Genomic DNA, 16579 nt, shown 5'->3' with positions numbered 1-16579 from the left:
ATTTTGCGTGTGCTGACGACGTAGCTGCGTTTGCACCGCCAAGCAAAGGGCTCGATCGCGTTGGATCGTTTCGAACAGCAGCACTGATGTGTACAGTTGCTCGCTTTTTCTTTAAAGGGGCACTGACACATCAAAGTCATATTTTTTTTATTATTCTAAGCGATTGAAAACGATGCCGGGACATTACCCTCAAAATTCGAAACTTGGGAACTTAGTATTTGGGATTAAAAAGACAATTTCCAAATGCCGAATTTGAAGTTCCCGCGCGATCCGCGCCAGAGCAGTGAGTCAAATTTTGCGGTCTCCTGCGGCTAGACTTTCTTTCGGACCTCCGCTCCACGCTATGAAGCAAAGCGCCATTGCCACTGCGACCCAAAGCGAGGAGGAGATGAGCAGGCGGAATAGAAGGGCGCCGGCGCGGGAAAAAAACAGTTTCTTCTTTGACTCACCGATGATCCTCTGCTCGAGCGCCGTCAAGTTTTCTGAGGGAGGCAAGGAGGATTGGAGGGAGGACACAAATCAAGGAAGCGACATCACACCGAACTCTAATTTTTGGTATTTCAAAAAGAGGGCTCCTGACTCCCTGGCCTGGGACGAGCGTCTTCGGCGTCGTCATCAGTGGTCGTCAGGAGGCGTCGCTAACATAGTAGAATCCCTGGAGAAGAAGTGGTGCTTCAGAGAAGTTGCCCTGACAGTCTGTTCTGTCCCCGAAGTCACGAGCAGAGGAAAGGAGACCCAAGCAGCGGCCATGATGCTGAACTCTAGGCTTAGAAAAATGTGCAAGAAGATACATGCCAAGTACGTGGACCTGAGCAGGAATTTGGTAAATGACGGTTTTATGGAAAAGGACGGGCTCCGGTACAGCAACCAAGGCATCAACATGGTGACTGGCCGCTTAGTAGGACTCGCCAACCGTTTTTTAGGCAGGCAAGGAAAGGACAGAAGAATGAAGGCACTACAGGACCGCGAGCAGGATGGACTTGTAAATCCTGCCCAACAACGGCCAATACACGAACCCATGAACCAGACAGCTGGCACAGAGTGTGGGCAGACCAGGACTGCCCCACTGCTAGTGGGTCACGTGCCGTGCGGAGAGCTGTGGCAGCGACTGTCGCAGGGAGCATACGTCCGACGCCAACAGGGTGGAGAAGAGAAAGACCAATCCACGCCACAGGGGACCACCGTGCAGGAGCGGCATGCCCACAGTGGTTGGCAACCGTCGATGAGGGGAGGAACATCGGCGTACCCAGAGCAAGGTTGGGTCCACCCGGGGCTGATGCGGCATCCGACCGGAATCGGCCTGTCAATGGGAGACGCTTCCAGGAGGATCCAAGAAGACCCAACTCTTCAATATCACCGCGAGGACATCACTGCAGAACTGACGCCAGTCCAGGATGGACGAACCCCTGTGTACCCGCCGCCGCTTGTCCGACACCCTATGCACATGAGCCCTCCAGCAATGCCTCCTTTGTGGCTCAGCAGCCTGGTAGCGGAGACGGTGCGCCAGCAGCTGGGCATCGGGGTTCATGGACCCATGAAGTAGTAGAGCGGCAACGCGGCTCCAACAAAGGCGCACTGAAACGTGGAGCTGCGAGGAGGAAACGGAAGAAGCATCACAGGAGCATGACAGTGACAGTAGGGTTTCTCAACCTGCAAGGAGCACGACGGGAGCAAAAGTGGGAGGAACTCTTTAACCAGTTGAAGTCCGAAGGAATGGCCATCTTTGGGGTGGCCGAAACGCACCTTAGAGACCTAGAGGAGCCCCCGGTGCGCCCGGGTTGGCACTGGGCTGGGTGCAATCGCCAAGAGGGTCAACGAAGAGGTGGTGGTGTTGGGGTTCTATGGCGGGACACGACAGTGTTGCTCAGGACGCTCGACAGGTGCAGAGATCACATCTGGGTGGAGGGAGAGTTGCTACAAACCCAAGTGTCTGTGTGTATTGTCTATCTCTCGGTGGGGAGTGCGTGCGACGAAGAGAACGAAGCTACTATTGCGTGTGTCACCAAAGATATTAAGGCACTGGAGAAAGGCAGGAATGTCTTGATCATGGGGGACTTTAACGGCCATCTCCATGAACTTGACGGATGGGAAGATGCTAACGGGCGTCGGCTACTGAATCTAGCAGACGAGTTTCAACTTGAACTAGTTAACTTACGGGCATCATGCAAGGGTCAATACACGTGGTGTGCCAGAGGAAGCAGAAGCTGCATAGATTACGCGTTGGTGGCTTCGCGCCTTGGTAAGAGCCTAGTTGGTGTTTCCATCGACGAGGAAGGCGAGCACAGCGTCGGCAGCGACCACAATTGCCTGCGACTGGACTTCAGTAAAAACACATGGACAAAGGCGAAAACCCGTCCTCAGTACAAGAGACGAACACATCTGGCTCAGAAGGAGGTGGAAAGGGTCACGAAGAAATTTGAAAGAAGCAACATAAGGATACAAGCGTCTGGTTACAGACAGTACATCACAGAGCTCAAGCGTCTCATCAAGCAACATGCATCCAGGCAGCCCAGTGGACGGAGAGTGAGGAAGAGGTGGTGGGACACAGAGGTTAAAGAAGCTATACTGGCTAGACAGAAAGCCAACAGGGAACATCGACAATCGCTCCGAACTGAATCTGGGAGTGAGGTTGCTAGAAGATGGACCATGTACCACGACTGCAAGTGCTATGCTAAACGACTAACCCAAGAGAAGATGAGAACAGCGGATCTGGAGACCGTCCGAGATATTAGATCTAGTGGAAGGGACGCAGCGAGAAAGTTCTGGAAGTACCTTGGATCGCTGAAGGGAAAGGACCAAGATGTTACCATAATTGACGAGAGCACGGGAATCCGCCAGAAGACCTTGGAACCCACCTCACCAAGTAAATGACGGAGACGTTTGCTCCTGAGGAGGTGTCCACACCACAAGAAGGCCGACTTGCCCCGGATCAATCGGACTCCAACCAAGAGGGGGACATCGGCCGAGTGATGGTTGTGCGTGCACTGGCACGCTTGAAAGGGGCTACTTCCCAGGGATTGGACGGGGTCCCGGCGAGCGTTCTCAAGTTCTTGGGAGAAGATGCAGTGGAGCAGCTGGCGGATATTTTTGGAGCAATCTTAAGGGGAGAGGAACCTGTGCCCCAAAACTGGAGGGTCGGCCGCGTGGTTCTGATCCCGAAGAGAGGGGGCGACAAACAGTTCCTCAAGGATTATCAGCCCCTGACCGTGACCTCTACGGTATACCGCACCTTCGCCCACATTATCAAGGAACATATGGCAGCATGGGCTGAAGAAAACGAACTGCTCACCGAACTTCAGGGCGGATTTCGGAGGGGTCGAAGGTTGGAAGACAACCTGTTCACCCTCACGTAGTGTATTGAAATTGCCCGAAAACAGGAAAGAAGACTGCTGTGCTGCTTTCTAGATGTGGCACAAGCATATGACAGTGTGCCGCACGCTCAACTCGTGCGACGTTTGGAGGAGCTCCACCTTCCTCATCGGTGGCTAGCTGTCATACGGCGCCTATACTCACGCAATACAGTAATGACGCAACTGAAGGGAGTCGACTCAGAGCAAGTCACAGTGACGAGGGGTCTCCGACAGGGGTGCCCACTCTCCCCGCTTCTTTATATTCTGTATGTGTCAGGGTTGGAGGAACGCCTGATCTAGTCGGAGGTGGGTTTTTCCCTGACACACATGGAAGGAGGCGCAGAGGTGAGGTGGATGCTGCCGGGCCTCACCTATGCGGACGATATTGTATTGACGGCGGAGACGGTGGAGGACCTGCAGCGTCTAATATGTATATGTGAGACGGAGGCGGCTACGTTGGGCCTTCGTTTCAACGCCAAAAAGTCGGCAGTCCTTCAATTAGCCGGGTCCGATCAGGCTAAATTAAACAGTCTGGTGCTGAACGGCGAGCAAGCACAGGTACAGGAGTCGTACAAATACCTGGGAGTTGTACTGACTAACAAGCCGGAGTACTTCTCCAATCATTGATCATTACACCCACCTCCGACAGGCAGCCGTGCCAGGTACGAATGTACTCCGAAAACATAATCTTTGGAGTTGCAATCGTTTTCTGGTTACTCGCGAACTCTGGAAGGCGGTTGTGGTGCCTGGACTAACCTCCGCCAACGCGGTTCTTTGTGTCCCTGGCACAGTACGGGAAGTAATGGAACGTCGTCAACGAGAGGTCGGGAGGCAGGCTCCGGGCTGTCACGGAATGGTGGCCACCGAAGCGGTCCAGGGAGATCTTGGGTGGTCATCGTTTGAGGCCAGGGAGGCGACCAGTAAGATAACCTACAACAGTCGTCTCCGTCTCATGGACCGCGGCCGGTGGACCAAGAGACTCTTCGTCTACACATATCTCACGGGAATGCAGACTGGCTGGAGGAAGCGGCTGTATCAGTTAGAGAAGAAATACGGCTTCTTTTCAACCCCTGTAACTATTACATCAGACAGGAAGTGGGAAATGGAGATTCGAAACAGGGTGAGAGAGGAGGAGGCAGCTCGGTTGGCAGAAACGGCGAAGTCCAAGTCGACGCTATATATGTACTATTGATATAAGCACAGCATTTCGGCAGAGACTAGGCTATACGACAACAGCCTGGGTAGCCGGCTCCTCTTTGAGTCACGCGCAGGAGGGCTTCGACCAGACGGTGGAATCTGCAGCATGCCGTGTGTGTGGTCAGGCGGATGAGACAATTGAACACATTGTGCTGTCGTGCACCGGTCTGCAACCAGTTCAACCGGCGGAGTGTGGACAGGCAACCCGGGAGCTCGCACTGGCAGAGGCACTCGGCTTTGGGTCTGCTTCCAGCTCAGTGGCAGACTCTGCGGGTGGGACTAACGGCAACGACAACGCCGACGCTACACCGAGAACCAACGGAGGGTGGCGTGAGCAGGTGGAAGCCTCGAAACGAAGATTAGAGAACTGGTGGATGCTAGTTCACCAACGGGGATAACCGAATTCCCACTGGCTAGGTCGGCTAGGTCCCAAACTCTACGGGACCGCCCGATTCAAAAGGGAACAGCCGCAAACCATCATCATCATCAAGTCTATGTTCAAGACCTCTCACTGCAAAGTGGTTGCAATTTCAATATTTACAATCCTTTTTTTATTTGTTAAAATGCGGTTGCCTCAGTTGGGTCCAGTCCAACGACATTGATTTCTGCTGAATTTAGCCATTTTTCGTTTTTTGTACATGTAAGACCGCATAGACGAGCCCACGAGCCTAGGCAATCCAATCCAAAGCAGAGGCGGTCTTGCGCACAGTGGTCTTGCGGTACTTGGGTACTTGCGGCACTTGCGGTCTTGCCTGGGTACTTGCCAGGGTGTTTCCGGTGTTTCTGTTCACCTGTGTAGATTTGGAGGTAACGGCTGTCTCTGAGTTGACCATGTTGCTCCACGGCTTTCTTGCCGTGCTTCTTTGCGCGTCCTTCGTGTCTGCGGACGAGAAGGAGCCGGCAGACAAAGTTATAGTCAAGGCTCGTGTCGAGGTACCCGTCTTTCCTTAGTGCTACGTGTACTGCCCGGCGCTCAGCACGGGTTCCTCGTTTCTAACCTCTCATTGTTCATCTGGACCGTTGCAGAGCTGCGGCGGATGACGACTGAACGCCTATCCCGAGGTGAAGAAGTTTGTCTATGACGACATTCCACTCTTGTATCCTACATAATGCGCGAGATTTTGTTACTCAAGTGGTGGTGTTCCGTTTTAGACACCCCGTAATAATGCTTTGTTTGTTTCTTACTTGGCTTCTGTGAATGAAAAATGCATGTGCCCAACATCATGGGACACCGTAGGTTCTTTCGAGTGAGGAACGTTCATCGGTATTTTTGTTCATTCGCCATGCGGACGAATGTAGACGTGGCACTTCGTGGAATTAACTTTTTTCGCTAAGCTGTAATTAAAGAAAAGAAAGATGTGGCCAGGTGTTAATGTTCTATTGAAGGAGTAGGGGGTCCCTTCGGCCTGAAGAAACGTAAAAATCATCAAAACAAAAAAACGCGGCGGATTATTACAATTCGTCGTCTCGCTTTGCCAAACCATAATTGCTAACTTTAGATTTTTTTTTTTTTTTTTTTTATTACTGCATGTGTTAAGTGACCAGTAGTCATTGCGCTGTAGTAAACACTGTTTGCCATATCATTTGAGAAAATTGGCTTTGCCTGTCCAGGCAAGCTTTGGCACAGGTGGCAATTCAAACCTTATGACAAAACAAAAGTATGTTCTAAAAAGGGCACCAGATGTTGAATCGTTTAAAAATACGTAGGTGTGGCATTGTACAGCAGAACTTGTCTCATAGATCGAGCGGTGGAAAAATTGTGCCAGAATGCCGGGGAGAACAACAAAATAGGGCAGCTGGAAACGGTGCAAGCGAAGCAGGCGAGTTGGTTCATGTACTGTGTGCTTCTCTCTTTGTCCCTGCCTTTTGTGCGCTGCTTTTAACATTGTTGAATTTTTAATAAAAGCACAGAATGCACAGTAATCAAAATGGAGGTCCCATTTTCAATGGACAGTGTTTGTCTAAACTGTGATTCCATCAAATGCGCCCGTTATCTAAACTGAATTTTGACGAGATGGCGAAGGATCAAATGTAGTAGACCCACCTTCGTCAGCAACAGTTGGGTCCGGATGTTGTGCCTCGCAGAAAGGATGCGAGCTTGCAAGCTGGCCTCTTAACCGCACTTGCTGCGTTTTACAAACTCGCCCGATACTTTCCAAAATTTGTGACGCTGACGGTGACATTAAAGCTACTGGTACGGGTTCACAACTCTTAAATGAAGTTTCCTTGCACAGCGGGTGAAAGAATGCTGGTGGTACTTGTTTTCATAGCTCAGAGTTATGCCACCTTGTCTGATCACCACCGACATCTCAATGTCCTACTATTTGCAATCAATTTCGCGTCTTAAGAAAATGAAATTTACTAGCGTGTGAAATGAAGCACAGACATTCACCATCTCCACTAACACCTTCTCTGCTAAAGCGGCTCTACAGTTGGTCGGTTATGCTACGTGGCCACAAACGCGTCTGGTAAAAAGTTCTCCTTCAATCTCCGCCCGGCGAAGTCGTAAAGGAGTTTGCCGGTCCTGGTAGTGACGTAGCAGTGTATGACGCCTGCCCTGGTGTGCTTGACACGGAGGCAGTTGGAAGGCCAGCGACACTCGTGTCTCTCTTTTTGCCGGGGCTTCTAGGGCCAAATGCCAGGATTGCGACATTCAACAATGCACGTTTTTTTTTATAACATTTGTTTCCACTTGGAGACCACTTCCGGTGCATGGGCAGGATAGGACGCACCGGTTAGAGATGCATTAAAGGCACCGGCTGTTCTGCTTCGGTATGTGCACGGTACATTCCTTGACAGCAGACTCCCCAGTCACAACGTGGAGTTCAAGGTGATCGGAGGTGCAAAGCCGGAGGTCCTCTTCCTCAACATGAACGACGAGGAAGTTGAGGTATGCAACCAAATCTCTCTTCTGCGTGCAACTTGATGAGGAACTACCGCCGTGATTAATTTGCCTTTAAAGTAGGCAGCAAGCTCAGCTGAGGGCCTTCCATCGAAACTGCGAGCATATCTACCGCCCAAGTCGGTTACCATTGCAAAGGTTTTAATGCTTCGTAACAACAGTGTCTGCTCTCCCGTAAAATTACTATAGCCTAAGAAGTTGGGGGAGAAAATAAATTTATGCGTGCTAATACGATAGATGAGTCCAATAATCACCGTCTGTGTACTGTCACCTTTGTCCACTAGGAATATCCAAAGATCTCGCCTCAGTTCAGAATTTGAAACGAAATAGATGTCAAAGGTTAAAAACATTCTCCTCCACGTAGTCGCACCTTGCGTGGTAAATTGCAGCGGCGTACATTGCTAAACCGATTTTTCGGATCGTTTTGATCGATTTGGCACTCGCGGTAATTGTCGAGAGCCTAACTGGCCAACCTTGCACGTTATTCTGGACACGCAGCGCCATAGCCTGGAGGGGCGCAGCCGCGATGAGTGCAACCAGCTGCTTCTAGACAGGGGCTTCGAGAAGAAGAAGCAGGAGGCTCCCCAAGAAGAAGAAGGACCTGGCTTGTTTGCCGACGAGAAGGCCGAACTATAAGTCCGACCTTTGCTCTTTTCTGTTTGTTTTGTTTTTGTGGCACTTTTGCAGGCGCTTTTTGTTTCTGCACTCCTGTTCTTGCACCGCATTACTTTCCAGAGCTGCCGTTCCTTCACGGCAGCACGTCCCAGTGTCCGAAGCGAGCATTGTTTTGACGCTCGAATGAAGTTACCGTTGGAAATTTGTTAACAAACACGGCGGCGACGGATGTGTCGCGTCGGAAGCTCTGCTCCGATGAACTCAGGGTTGTGCTGTTTTGGGTTGGACGAGGCAATAAAAGAAATGTTTGGTACAACTGTGTGGTCCTTGTCGGCCGTCTCCAACGAGTGGTATGTTTTGTGGTCGTTTCCGAGTGCAGACCCAACATAAAAGATCTCCAACTTCGGCGCAACTGCGGCAACGAAAAAGATCATCAATTTTCTTCGGTGTAAAGTTGCAGCCATGCAGAGATTGTCCTGCCAAATGAAGCTGCATTGCACTTTAAATAATTAAAAGCGCTGAAAAAGACAAGGACAAAGGAGTGGAACGACACAAGGCGCACTCACTACTGTTGTTTTGTTTTGAAAAGTACATGCATTTATAGGCCCCTGACTTTGCCATAAAATCAATTGTCCCAATCAACAGACTGATCTTTGCAGTAAAAAGCACAAAACAAAATTTGTCGAGTGTGCCTCAGGAGTTGTATATGAAATCGGGCGGATGCAGGAATTTCCTGGGAGGGGGGTCAGGTGTTGGTCAGCGTACCGTACGTCTAGGAACCCCCTCCCCCTCTCCCTCGTTTCACGCCCTAAATTTTACACATGCAAAAATCAAGAGGGGGGTCAGGACATCCGGACCCCCCCCCTCTAAATCCGCCCCTGTATGAAATCCCGCTGTCATGTGGCGATGTGTACATTGGCCAGACGGGCAGATGCGTGAATGACCGCGCCCGCGAGCATGCGGCTGCCATGCGAGCCAGCCCGTCTGGCCATCTCACCATTCATTGTAATAGATGCCCGTGTACGCCAGTGCTACATGACATTAAGATTTTGGCTCGTTATCGCGACCGAACATGCAGAGAGGTGCACGAGGCGTATGCAATTAGGGATAAGGGCGTTGAGTGTATAAGTGAAGCGTCACTTGCACTGTCAAAGAGTGAGTTTGAATATTTGAGAGAAGCATTGCGAGGGACACGCTGATGACTAACAGGGTTCTGGGGCCTATAAATGCATGTACTTTTCTAAATAAAACAACAGTTGCGAGTGCGCCTTGTGTCGTTCCACTTCTTTGTCCTTGTCGTTTTCGGCGCTTTTAATTATTTAAAGAACTATGAACCAACTGGCCCAACTTTCCACTTTGCTGCTGCATTGCACTGTTTCATATATTGGGCATGTATACCTTCCATGTAATGGCATGTTTCCTTCATACTCGATGGTGATATTCGCAAAGTGCTGGAGAATTGCGCCTGGATACTGAGATTCTCGGGACGGAAGCAGTCTAATTTGGTTCATCTGTGAGAATACCTTAAACTAGCATACTTTGTATTGGGTAAAAGTAATTAATGTCTTTCTCAGCTTTAATGCAAGTTTTGCCAGCATACTAAAGGCCCGTTCACACTCTTGCGACCTCTTAAAACTTGGTTCCATAAAACCTCTTACAACGAGAGGACCTACTCGCGCCATCTATAGACTGACACGCTGTTTACAAGCAAGCCCGCGTTTGCCCACACCAGGTGTGGGCACTGAAACTGAATTCGAGTGAACTGAAGCATCTGCGCATGCGCAGTGCCGTCGACAGCGCCACCGCGCTGTCGACAGCGCGTGTTGGTCTATTGGGTAGCAGTGGAAACTTGGCGGTCCAGCATATTTTCTATTGCTCTCGCGCATTATCCTTTCTTGGCTCGAAAAACTTTTGTCAGCGTTATAAACGAGCCTTTCTTATAGGTATTACGCACATTTGACCTCGGAAATCCCACAAAACCTTCACTCTTGTGGAATGCAATTCCAGGGTCACCGCATAGATGGCGCCAGCATGCCAGTGTGTTCTCTCGTCCTAAGAAATTTTAAGAGGTTTTAACAAGTCTCGTCTCTCTCGGTCGTACTCGGTTGCAAGAGTGTAAACGGGCCTTTAGTGAGCACCCCAAAATATAGGAAGCCATATTAATTAGGTCAGCAATTGATTGAAAAACCTCCAATTAATCAATTAATGCTTTAATTGCTATCGATATTTTTATTTGGTTGGTTAGGTGCTGAAAAAATTTGCAAGGAAGATGTCTTAATTTCTGTTTATATTTTTATTTTAAAAGGCAGCCCCGTTATCTTCCACGGTATATCTCTAGCATTCCATATGACTGTCAGCCAGAGCGATTGTAAGGCTAAATAAATCATGAAAAATGTTTTATAAAAAAACCTTCAGCCTTCCCACTTTGGTGAAGACGGAAGACCAGCGGAGCTGTGAAATGCAAAGTAACTGTCGGCTGCAAGTCGGCAGGTCAGAGTGGAAAGGCTGCCGCCATCTATGAGCGACGGCGGCAACCAAATACGTGGCTTTCCGCCGTCGCTCATAGATGGCGGTAGGTGTTCAGAGTTCGGTGTGCTCATTTCTTTGCGGGGGACACGAACCTGGGGAAACGAGCCCTTAACAGCTCCGCTGTAAAATAGTCGAAAAAAAAAAGTGAAATTGTGACCAGGGACTCGTACCGTAACCATGAACAAAGCCGAAAACCCTTTAGAAACAAAGTTTTTTTCAGTAATCGTAACCAAAACGAAATTATTGGAAATTTATGAAAACCCTAATCGATATTAATGCAAAAAATAAAAATATTAGTATTTCTCAAGAATGACTTAGAGGAGGGATCTTGAAATGTCTCGAGAATGACCTCGAGGAGGGATGTTGAAACGTTGTGGCCACTTGACGGAGTTACCGTCAGCAAGTGGTGCATCTGGTTATACATTTCCGTTCAATCTAAATTTAGGATTAAGAATACTTAATTGGAATCAGTGGTCGAGCTTATAATAAAAAGTCTTTCTAAATCTGGCACACTCCTACAATCGCTATATGTATTCAGTATGTGTCGTCTTCAGGGCATTAACTCATAAGTTAATCCATCCAAATCGGTTCTTTCAAAACCACGGATGTTTCTGACCTGCAGTTGCCAGTATGAAAAAACGAGGTAAATTGACAATCCTGCAGAGCTGGTAGGAAAAAAAAGCCTGGTATGTATTGCGTCTGAAACGTGTGTCGCAAGCAACAATTTTGGAACAACACAAAAAAAATGTAAGTCAGAGGCTATACAGTGACGTGTCGTCACTGTATAGCCTCTGTTTTGCGACTACAGTTTATTGTAAATTTTTGCACCCGCACCTTTTATTTATTTTATTTTATTTTTTAAAGCAGAGGGTGAAGAGCGAGTGAATACAAGTTGCAGGCGGCACCGGCTGGTCTGGCGTGTCGGTGCTGAGGTTGACAGAGGCGCCAGCTGGACGGGTGACGTGTTGCACTTGCCATGCTCCGGTTTCGACAAAGACAAAGCTTGCGAATGGTTCTTCCAGCACCCAGTGGGAACTTCCTAAGGGTTGTTCACAAATGCTGCCAAACAACAAAGTGGCGATTTTTATTTCGATTATGTAGAATACGATGGATCCCCGAGTATTGGGACAAACATGTACGGTTCGGCATCAAACTGTATAATGCAAATAGATGTAGTGAGCAAGTGTTGGAGCTACAAACGTGCGCATCTTTCGACCAATTAGAAGTACCAAGACATTTTTTAGCTATTGTTATTGTCCCGTTGTTGGCTATCTGGGACTAATTTAAACCATTTATTTTAAAATGGCTGTCTAGTTTTTCAATAAAGCAAATTATTGAAGAAATCGAGAAAAGAAAAAAAGATTTTTAGGAATGTATAACTGAAGCCGTAAAAATTAAAACCGTAAAAAACCAAAACAAAACCAACATCAACAGCAAATGGTAACCGTAACCAAAACGTTATACTTTTTGGTTTGAGTCCCTGGCCTTGACACTTTTAAGATATGCTCGGAGGTTAACACAATCGATTAAGATATAGCAATTAATCAGAGTTAAACTTTTTTAATCGATGCCCAGCCCTAATAATAATAAGAATGACAAAAAATGTAGAGCCCTTCCACTTCACGTGAAAAAGGAGGAGCAGCGAAGCTGTTATCTTCACGACGTCTAGAACGATGCCTAGAGGACGACGTCTAGGACGACCTCAAGGATGACTTCTTGGATGACCTCAAGGACGATGTCTAGGACGACGTCTAGGACGACCTCAAGGACGATGTCTAGGATGACGTCTAGGATGACCCTTAGGACGACGTCTAGGACAGCCTTAAGGATGCCCTCGAGGACGCTGCCTAGGACCACCTTAAGGATAACCTCGGGGAAGACGTCTAAAACGACCTCAAGGACGACTTCTAGAATGACCTCAAGGACGTCTGGCACGACCTCGAGGACGACGCCTAGAGAAATTCAGCCTTTCCACTCTGGTGAAAACCCGTGTGGAAAGGTTGCCGCCATCTATGAACGACACCAGCAACCAGACAAGCGGCAAGCCGTTTGTCTAGTTGCCACCGTCGCTTATAGGCAGCGATAGCTGTCCAGAGTTTTGTGTCGACATTTGTTTGCCCGTGGACACGATACTGGGGAAACTAGCCCATGGTTAATGAGGAGCACTTCATCTGAAGACCTTGTTCAATGCTGCAGAAAGCACAGGTTATTAGCCCCGAGAGCCAACACAAGCGTCGCTATGGTTGCCGCGTCCTGATTGGGTGAGGTGCAACGTGACGTCAGGGGAAGGACTCCGCTCCGAGACCTCGCATCCGGCTCGCTTCCCTACTCCGGTTTCCTGGTTTGGCCGTTGTATACAGCAAGCACTTCGATGAGCAGGACCTCGCTTACCCGGTGTACAATACTCTGGGTTAGGTCGATACCGACGTGCTTCCGTACCTTTTATAAGCGTGCTTGTCACTTTTACCTTTTTAATTGAGTTACAAATCCGGAAAGTTATCGGCGAAGGCAATTCCGCCGATGAACCTCCCTGTCGGTCCACACGGCACAAGGCAATCGTGCGAGGGGTCGTAGAAGCGGCGGTGTAAGTGTTTCAGACGCTGGAATTATGTTCCTTGCATGTTCATGAGTTAGAAGAATATTACACCCCGCCTTGCAAGCATTTCAAATGGCATTTATATCAAAGGCCTTTGGGCGGTCGGCAAGTTAGCTCGCAACCATGTGGAAAAGGGTTGTTTTACATAAATTTACTTCTTCGTGAATTAATAATATAGCTCGTACTCTAAATTAATTTGTATGAGAGCAGGAATAGCGGTCGAATTGCCCCCAGTCGCCTGTATGAGGTGTATTGCACTGCCAAAAATATGCACAGCAGTAGTACCGTAATTTGGAATGTTTATGCTTTTTCCTGGCATTCTTTCTTCCAGCCTTGTGTATTCGGTAAAAACACCTTTTTGTTTGAATTGTCATTTTCAATTAAAAGAGACACTGCTTCAGGTCCCCAAAAGCTTCCTCAGCCTCCAAACTCCCTACAGCTAGACTCTCTGACAACAGAGGAAATACAGGAGGAACATGTCAAACGTTTGAACAGCTGTCCAGTGGTAGATGCTGCACTAGTAGCAGAAAATGTGGAGCCTGTGAAGGGTGACAGTTTGCGTGAGAAAAGCTTCTGGTAGTTTAGCTTCAGGACCATTTGATTTAGCTAAAATCTTAATTTTAGAGCCTAAGGGACTAATAACGGTCTAGACACCTTCGCTTACATTTGTTGTACATTACTTGAGGGATGATATAAACAAGTGTACAGATACAACCAGTGGAGCCCATTGAAATGCTATCCGAGTCCAGCAACGGTCAAAAGTCAAATGCGAGCAATGTATATAAATAAATGTTCCTTCTTTCTGTACTTTACCCCTGTGGTTGGGCTGTCTCACTTCTGATTCTTTCTCCGTGGCCCAGACTATATTTAACATGTTGCTCGAGCAGCATGCAGCTTTTCTACTTTGGCGATCTTGTTTATAAACAGAGATAGAAAAAAAAATAGTATACGTAACCTGCCAATTCATTCAGACCATCAGCAGCATTGATTGTGTTAGATGTAAGTCTATAGTGATGCTCCTGCAATTGTGGCCGTGTTTTCATATACCAGCTGCAATTCATGCGTTGCCTGCCCGTCAACCATGCCTCAAATGTTGGTTGAAGTTTTGCCTGCAGCTACAGGCCATACCCTCGATAAACCTACACGTGAAAATTTAAACTTCCTACAAAAAAAGCGCACGACAATAATGAATTATAAATGAGTGCACCCACAGCTAACGCCATCACAGCCTCAACAGGGTGAGCGGGGCGCGTCGGGGAAAAATTTTGTCCTCACCGTGACGTCACCCCGGTTCGCCGTAAGGGGGTGCCATGCAAACCTCTCGGGGCTAATAAGGGTAGAACGGGGCGAGATGAGAGCGTGCGGGGACGTTGGAACGCCGAGCTCCGATTTGAACGATTAGTGGGTGGACACAAGGCTAGCTTTCTTTGTCTTTGCTCGCCGTTCAAATGCCGGCATCCGGCGCTCACTTTCAAACAGTGAGTAGAGTGGAAGGCAGCTCTTAGCAACTACCCACCCATGGTTGCAAACGGAGCTCGGCGTTCTGACTTCCCCACCTTCTCTTATATGGTCCTTCCCCCCGGACAATGGAATTTCTTTCGACAGGTAGCGCCATCTTATGCGCAGTTTTCGCAACTCAGAAACAGCCATAGTCATTGGACTCGAGCTTGCACATCCGAGTGTCCTGCCGAACTATGACGCAGCGCTAGTGCCCAGTTGTTCAGTGGCATGCTCTGCCTAAAAGTGACCTTTTTGGTCACCAGCTGCACTGAACTAGCAGCTGACCAAGGCATCTTCTTTTCGCTTCCCCCTGGGGTAATGAGCACCTGTGGAGCTATGTTGGGGCTGTGGTGCTGCCCACACACCACATAACTAGAACAGAACCTGTTCACTTTTCAACCATTTGAAATGTCCAATTTTTTAATATTTTAACCTGTTCAATGTTCGACTAATTCCCACACGTTCGCAATTTTCTGTACAAAGTAAAACATTTTCAGTTGGCAGCAAAAAAATAAACAAGCAGAAAGGCAATTACCATTGTTTTCTGAAATGAGGCTTTTATTGAGAAACACCAAATTTCATTCCTAAGAATTATTTTCCAGATTATTGTCTCGTGGACGAAAAATTTAAAGAAAGAGTAAAAACTTGAATTAAGCTGCAGAAAGATACTGGAAAGTGCCCATATGAAAGGACACGTGCGAAGAAGAAAAACATTTTTTTTAAGGGGGGACACTACCCAGGGAAAAAAAAAAATTCTGCAAAAAACATTTGATTTTGAAAAATTACATATTTATATCCATCTACATCCAAAGAGTATTCCCAGAAATTTTCACTAGTTTACACTGCATAGTTAACTTTATAAATTATTTTTTGTCCACCAAAGCTAAAGAAAAGGTAAGGTTTGGAGCACTTTGAACACATTTTTCTCCGTTCCACTTTTTGGTATAAATTCCATTTTACTCAATCTATCGTTTGATAATGGCAATACAAATCTTCACTTTTCCTGACTGAAATTTAATAAGGAATGCACCTATGGAGTTTGTCACTTAATGGATGTCTTTTATAAAAAATATTGACATTTCGTCAGAGAGACAGAAGACCAAAAAGTTGACCAATTTCGCAGAAGAGAAAATTTATAGAAATAATGACTTTTTACAAAAAAACTTTCCATAGGCGCACCTCCTAGGCATTCTGCTACATATCTAGAGAATAAAAATCTTTAATGTTGCGATAGATTTCCGATGATAGATTAACTAAACAATGTAGGGGTGTTGCTAATAGAAGCTGCCCTAATTTCCTTCCCACTTAACCAACAGACCCGAAATTTTGTTATACACCCTGTAGCATGACCACCAGCCTACCCTGTAAATTTCATTAATTTTAAGCCAAGGGTTCAAAAGTTGACCCTCCCAGAGGGTGTCTCCCCTTAAACAGCCTAGATGGAAAAGGAATGTTATAAAGTGAATTTACAACAAAGAAAAATTGTTTAGCTACATTTATGGCGGGAAATGAGTTTGTAGCTGGTGCCCGTGGGAGCTGCCACTGGTCACGTGGTAGACCTGTGCACCGCCGAGCTCGGTGCGCCGCCAGTTAACATGTTTCTCCACGCCGCCAGAAGGGAACACCCCGGCACGCCGTCAATTTCTGATTGGCGCACAGGTCTATCATGTGGTGCTTGTGGTTTTTCAGGAACTTCCTTTAAGCTCTAAGAGTTACTAATCTTCGTTCTTTGTTGCACTTCAAACAAGAATGATTAAGTAACTTTTAGAGACTATAGCAAGCTTCTGAAAGAGTAACAAATAGCGGCCACTTTTCCACGGGTGCCTGCACGCGCCAACTAAAAATGTGTTTTGCGCCGTAAATATAACACTAAAAATTTTTCTTGTTCGT

At 47.6% G+C, this 16579-nt stretch overlaps 1 pseudogene across 1 annotated transcript; it reads left to right on the top strand.

The window, feature by feature from the left end:
* Positions 1–5216: 5216 nt before the first annotated feature.
* LOC8024347 lies at positions 5217–8380 on the top strand (annotated as a pseudogene). Its single transcript, XR_003920548.3, has 4 exons — positions 5217–5480; positions 5574–5644; positions 7359–7437; positions 7948–8380. The product of XR_003920548.3 is annotated as a selenoprotein M-like (transcript).
* The last annotated feature ends 8199 nt before the right edge of the window (positions 8381–16579 follow it).

The sequence above is a fragment of the Ixodes scapularis genome, unplaced genomic scaffold (genome assembly GCF_016920785.2).
Source record: "Ixodes scapularis isolate PalLabHiFi unplaced genomic scaffold, ASM1692078v2 PGA_scaffold1__304_contigs__length_218370807, whole genome shotgun sequence".
NCBI lineage: Eukaryota > Metazoa > Arthropoda > Arachnida > Ixodida > Ixodidae > Ixodes > Ixodes scapularis.
This window is presented reverse-complemented; position numbering and strand designations above follow the sequence as displayed.